We start from the raw sequence: 7,389 nt of genomic DNA, 5'->3' as shown, positions 1-7,389 counted from the left end.
CCATTTTGATCCCAATCCAATAGCTAATTGGCAATCTTCACCAACAGCCCCTACTTCAGTTAAATGTAACGTATCTTTAACTATCCTTGAACCTTCGCTACTATCAGCCTCCATACCATGTAACACCTCCCCTTGAAAACCAGCCCCCACTTCTACTTCTATCGACTCCATTAACAATGTTTTCCATTACATGATGTGGTGCTTCCCTATCACTTTCGCTACTGGCATTGGTTGAGCTTCCTTCAGTAGCCATGGCTTCTCCTCCCCATTCCATCTTCATGGAACCAACCTTCGGATGAGATGGTACACCACCACCCCTCACACCATAGTTGCAAATAGCTTTCTCAGAATCAGTTGCACGAAATCGCCCCTGATTATTGCGATCACTAAAACTTCCTGCCCGAAACCAAACTCCATCAGGTTGAGTCATCATATTCTTCATTGTAGAATCTTACTCCTAAACCACACAATATTTGTCGATATGACCAATCCAACCAGACTAATAACAGAAGTTTAAAAGGCGCTCATAAGACAACTGGATCCACACTAACTCACCTCCACCAATAGATAACTTAGAACCACATAGCAATGGCTCTGTAACATTGAACGTAACTTGCACCCTCATATATTCACCCCGTTCCACCTCCCCCTTCTCCAAATCCACCTCTTCAATAGAACCCAACTTTTCTCCAAGCTTTTTACCAATGAACGCATTCCTCACCATAAGAGGTAAGTTGTGAAGTCTGTAACTGCTGTACTTAAAGCATGCCATCCATTTCCTGAAACAGAACCAGATGTTTGTCAAATGTCCAAGGCGCTTCCCTTAAAACCTTTTCCTTATCCCTACCATTTTCAAAGTCCACTAGAAAAAGAATAGGAGAAATCTCCCGAAACCTATCCCCTATGATAGTCCACCAAACTTTCCTCATTGTACCTTTGAAAGCTTCCTTGTTGTAGTATTTTTAGTAAATAATTTCATGAACAAACATCGCTCCCCACACAGAAGCACATCCTCTAGATTGCCCGTTTCCACCACCACGTCTTCCATTTCCTTCTTCATTAAGGACAGCTTCGTGTATAGGACATGGAGATTGTCCTGCATGATTGTATCCAAAAAGGATCGCAAACTGCACTACAGCAGTAGAAAAAATGCCTCTACAGAGGAAAACCTCTTGCATTGCATATCTTAATCTTAAGATTGTAAAGATCATTTATTTTTTTAATTAGAAAGTTCGAATAATATAGTTTGAACATCGATTGGTTCATTTGTTAATTTTTCCCTTAATTTTAAAAGTTGTTGGGTATGTTTTGGAATGTTATCTTAAAAAAGGTTGTTAGAGAGAATAATTGGGGGAGGACTAACCGAACCCTAGGGTATTTAAATATTTTGCAGTTTTGTATTGAATTAATATATTATTTTTTCAATAAAAGTTTCTCACCTTATTTTCAAGAACCGATTGCTACTTTGAGTTAGTTTTTAATTTTCACATTCCAAACAATTCAAATTTTGGTGTTGCCTCGAGGTAACCCTTGATTCATCTATCCAACATGATCGTAAACATCGAAGCATGAGCAAGGCTTCCATCACTGGTGCTTTCATTGAAAGGCATCCAACCTGTGGAGAGGAAGCCAAGGAGGAAGATCATGGCTGATTGACAACCGACGCATAGAGAGGGGATTGAGAATCTTGAAGCCACTTTGGTGGCACAAAAAACTGCCACCAATGAATGGCTTGGAAGGATAGTGGAGGTGCTCCACCAATTGGTGAACAAAAGGAGGGTGCTCGAGAATTGACGCGGAAGGCGCCATAGAAGAAGGGCCGAGAGACACCATAGTCCTGTATGTTCTATTGGGTTTAGAAGAAGCCAACACCATGAGACAGTAGTGGATTCAGATTTATCTAACAAAAATTCCTCAAACTCTGATGAGGAATCAACTGAGGAAAGTGAAAGGGAAAAAAAAGTGATGCTTATGATACAATTAAACTTGAAATAATTAAAGCTTATGATATGATGGAATATTGCAAGTTTCATGAAAAAGTGATGCTTCGGTTGGGTTTTGATTCTAGTTGGGTTTCATTGATTCTATCATGTTTATCTAGATCTTCACTATCTTATTAGATACTCCTTAATAGTGTGCCTACATCATGTATTTTTCTTTGTCAGGATGTCTGACAAAGTGATTTGTTATCTCCATATTTGTGTGTTTTATGTGCTAAAAGGCTATTGTTTCTCATTCAAGAAGCTGAGAACTGATAGTTTATAAGGGGTGTAAGAGTATATAATGGTGTTTCAACAATTACTCATTTATTTTTTGCTGATGACAGTTTGTTGTTTGTAAAGCTAATATGGTAAAAAAATTATACACTACAACTTAATTATTATTTTTGCAATTGAATCTAGCCAGTAGGTAAATTTGGAGAAACTAAAGTTATTAATTAGTAAAACTATTGGGGATGAAGAGGTGACTACTATTAAGGCACTTTGAGTTTGGGAACTACAATCCATTCAATACCATACTAGGATTACCATCCTTTGTTGGGCAATCTCATTATACTATTTTTCAGAGTTTAAAATCAAGAGTACGGAACAACTTACAAGGGTGAAAAGAAAGACTTCTACCACAAGTTGATCAAGAAATCCTCATTAAGTAAGTGGTTCAAGCATCATTACCTACATAAGCTATGAGTTGTTTTCAACTACCAAAGTCTTTTGCAAGGAATTGGAAAGTATGTTTCATAGATTTTGGTTGGGACAACGTGGGTTTGAATGTAAAGTTCATTAGGTTAGTTGGAATCAAATGTGTGATTCCAAATTGGATGGTGGGATGGGTTTTGTAATTTAGAGATTTTCATCTTGTGCTTGCTTGCTAAACAAGACTAGAGATTACTAGATGATTCCAATTCATTGTTGTTCAATGTCTTTAAAGTTAAGTATTTTTCCAATAAAACTTTTCTACAATCACAACTTAGGTATAACCTGTAACAGCCGCTAGAAATTCAATTGTGGAATTTCTATTGACTTTAGGAATCTCGTGAAAACTCCGTAAGTTTACACGAATTGATTAATCGTATAAGTTTTAGCATGTCAACATAGTTAGTGTTATCCCTCACTATGGTGCTAGAAATGCGATTTTAATTATTTGAGATAGTTAGAAGTGTTAGAATACATTATAGTCTACACCACTAGGCTTAATTGAATATTGAGGATTTTTCAGTACTAAGTTTGTTACGTTTATTTTTGGAGTAAATAGTAAGCTCGGTAAATGTACTAAGCGCAGTGTTTTTCAAAATCACAGTGTGTAATGTCCAAATTAGGTTAGCAAAATTTTATTTAGACACATGGAAATATTTTAGCCACTTTACTCTTCCAAGTCTACTCCACATTTGGAAAATATATTGAGCTGATTTTTGTAGACATTATTGGATAGAATATTTTGAGATAATCTTTTATAGATATTTTGGGTAGGAGAAAACCACACTCAACTCTCAACTCCAGCCTTATCACCTCCCTTATCTCGCCCATAAGTATGTTCAGCCAGCACCCATGAACTTATCTTCAATTACACCTTCCAATAAAAGATTATCAAACACTCTCTCTCGGACAGCTTTTAGGAATTCTTTTGCATGCCCATTTCGAAGCTGTTGTAAGTGTTTTATCATAAAGTCTCCTTCATATAAGTTGTTCCGTTTTGAGTCTAGTTTACATGGATATCTTATTTGCCCCAATTGTAAATCATTTGATCAGTAAAATATTGTGTAAACTATAGAAAGGTCATTCTGGGAGATAAACTAGAGAATATGTTATAGTTTGGAGTTTTTGACCAAGCTAATGGATAGATATTGGTCCGAAATTTTTATGGAGTATTGTTAACATGTATATGTGACTATTGGTTGAGGATTTTTGCATGATTAAAGGTTTTGATAAAATATTTTCTTAGATTTAGAAATTTAGAAACTGGAAGGAGAAAAACAGTTTTTGTTTTGAGAAAGTTTAACTCTTTGGTGGTCTAAACCTATTCTAATGACTTTAATAATTTTATTGGAGGATCCTAAGTATCTTATATACATGTTATATTATTATTTTGAAGATATTTGATGTTAGTTTCAAAGATATGAAATTTTATGCAAAGAGATATTCAAATAAGCCAAAGTATGGATATTCTTGGCTAAATTTATGTTTTGGTTAATTTCTAACCATGTGATCTTGAATTAGAAGCTTATATATGTTTTAGGACATCTTTTTAAACCATGTGATGGTTTGGTTTGAAGATCATATATTTATAAGTCATGGATCAAGAGATTTATCAAAACTAGTTGAGGAAAAAGTTTCTGTTTTTTGACTAAGTGTAAAACCAAAAACTCCAAATGTTATTTTGTGATTTTGGTGACTTTGGTTTGATGATTTAAAGCATGGTTGATGTTAGGATGATATTATGAATATGTTAGAAGTAAGATTTGATTTTTGAAATTCTTGGAGATGTTTTGATTTAAGGTCAAAACTTGTGATTCAAGTGCTTGGATCTTTTTACAAAAAAGTTTGGTGTTGATTATTAGCTTTTTCTAAATGGATGTTTTAAGTATGGTTTTGAACTTAGGATTGGAAGATGTTTGTTGCAAAATTTTGGTTTAAGCATGAGTTTTGAAGTTGAAAGGAATTGCAACAAAAAAATCAAAGGAAATGGCCTATGGATGTTTCGGTCATAGTGTGTTTTCCATAGTTGTGTTTTGTTTTAAATTTTTCTGAGTTGATATTTAAGTTTAGGACAAAATTTACATGAGGAATGTAAATTTTAGAAACTTTTGGAGTTAGTATGCAAAATTCTTAAGTTATGGGTAAAACGATCATTTTCCCACATGTAGAGAGTAAAATGAAAATTTTACTCTTTTAAGTTAGTATTTTCCATATTTTAAATTATTAGTAATTTAGTTCTAACTTTTAGAATCACTAATTACAGTTCCTCGTGATCGCACTTGAAGTTTTATAAAAAACGCGGAGATTGAGGTAAGTTAACTTTTAACTTACTAGCAGTCTACTGTGTATGTGTGCTAAGTAAATAAACTACAGTGTATGTATGTATGTTATCATATATGTCATGCCATGCCAAGTTATCACGTAATTGTCTATTATATAGAATTTATTCTGTCATCAATTTTTATCTGTTACATAATATATTCTGTCATGTATTACTGTACATTACAAGTATGTCATGTTAAATATGTTGTCTATTATATGTTATGCCATGTTACGAAATGTTTCTATCTCAAGTTGGTCATGTATTTCAAGTTATGTACAAATCACGTTATGTTACGTCAGGGCTCCAGTCCTTTCGTTTTCCAGTCACGTTTCATCTTGAGTACATTCAGTTTGTGTAGAATACATGGGGCCACAACAACTGTGGAGTATGTATTTAACTGCATTGTGATGTGTAGAATACATGGGGCCACAACAACTGTGGAGTATGTATTTACACGTAGAATACATGGGGCCACAACAACTGTGGAGTATGTATTTTTCATGTTAAGTCAAGTTTGCATAGAATACATGGGGCCACAACAACTGTGGAGTATGTATTTACACGTAGAATACATGGGCCACAACAACTGTGGAGTATGTATTTTTCATGTTAATTCAAGTTTCAGAGTAAGTTCATACTAAGTCAAGTTTCAGATCAAGTTCATGTCAAGTCAAGTTCAGTTCATGTTTCAATTTAAGTTATGTCAATTATGCTATGTTGTACGCTAAGTTATGCTTTAATTATTTATGAATTTGATTATGCATTTATGCTTTTACTGTCATCCATGCATCATTAGCATGTGTGGAAGTTTTTTGTTAACTTGCTGAGATTTGTAATCAAATCTCACTGTGGTAGTCCCAACTACCATTCCCCCCGAATGGTAGATCTTGTTACAGGACCTGAAGGAGGATCAGGAGCTGACCAACTAGACACAGTCGATTGAACGACGGTGCGTCGTTAATGTTAATATAGTAGTTAAATTACTACTTGTACGATGGAGTTGCATCTTTAGTACTTTTAGATCATAACTATTTTGGACTAGTGTTGTGATTTTAGTTGTTCAATAGGTTTTTATGTATGAAGTATGTTTTAAGCATTTGGGATATTTTCAATTTGGTGCATAGTATTGCTAAAGAAAAAAAAAATTATCCGCTGCGAATATTGCATATTGTTAGATACATGTTAAGAACATTACATCTTATATGTCATGAACGGGGGCAGGTAACCTTGTGTTACATGTCTTGACGCTTCAAATTTCCGTTCGATCCCAAACGAAATTTGGGGGCGTCACATTATCAATGAAACAACTTTGATTTAAAAAAAAAAATTCGATATGATATTGCGTTAATTAAGTCCTACTGATAGTTTATGATCACTCAACCCATTTAAAACATTTTAGAACATTTCAACTAATTTATGTTTAAATTAAAGCATTTTAGATCGATTCAACTCATTTATATCAATTCAAATTACCTTGAATCAAGCGTGTTCAAGAATCGAACATTAAAAGTTTATTTACAAATTAGTTCTAAGACAAGAAAAGAAAAAATAACATATATATATAATATGTGATTTTGTGATCTGCTAAAAAAATGGAGAAAAGCTTGAAGCCGAATGGGTGTTAAAAATATTTTTCTACCGGCCAATAACAAACAACGCCCACATAGGCAATCTAAGCTTTTTTGAAATGCACCCGTGTGAACGCCCATTTCACCCTCTCATTCATTCTCTCCCTCTTCCCCCTATATTCACTCCATCCCGAAGCCCTTTCCTTTCTCTCTCTCCCATCTACACTCCTCCACGCCAACAAACCCTCAAAGCCCTCTCCTTTCTCTCCCTCCCATCAATCAACACCTCCTACAAACCATATGAACTCATCATGATCACGAAAAGACATCAAGAACCCAATTCCTCATTTTGTCATGGAGAATTTAAGATACATAGAAACCCTTATATTTGATTTTTTTTTTTTTTTAAAAGGAGCATGTAGCAACTTTATCTATACCAACATATGATAGAGAGATAATATTTAAGTGGTTCACCAACTTACCTACGTCTACTGAAGCGAAAATTCAATATTTTTAATATATTTGTACAAAATTACAAACACTCGTAAACAAGCTCTCTATCTCTCAAAATATCATCTATTATGGATTTTTTCAAAACTTATATTTTGCCCTCAGTCCTTTGCCTTGATCACTCACCTCAGTGAGGATCATTTTAATTTGCAATAAATGACTTCCTTTTATAGGAAAAACCATAGGGGACAAACTTCCACACTTTTTGGCTAAGAGGAAGGTTTCTTTTAGTGCAGCAATTTTAGTCAATATTTGCTGCAAGAATAGATTTTTGGTGGGTGGATGGCTGCAAATT

The sequence above is a fragment of the Carya illinoinensis genome, chromosome 15 (assembly GCF_018687715.1).
Source record: "Carya illinoinensis cultivar Pawnee chromosome 15, C.illinoinensisPawnee_v1, whole genome shotgun sequence".
NCBI lineage: Eukaryota > Viridiplantae > Streptophyta > Magnoliopsida > Fagales > Juglandaceae > Carya > Carya illinoinensis.
Note: the sequence above shows the minus strand (reverse complement) of the source record.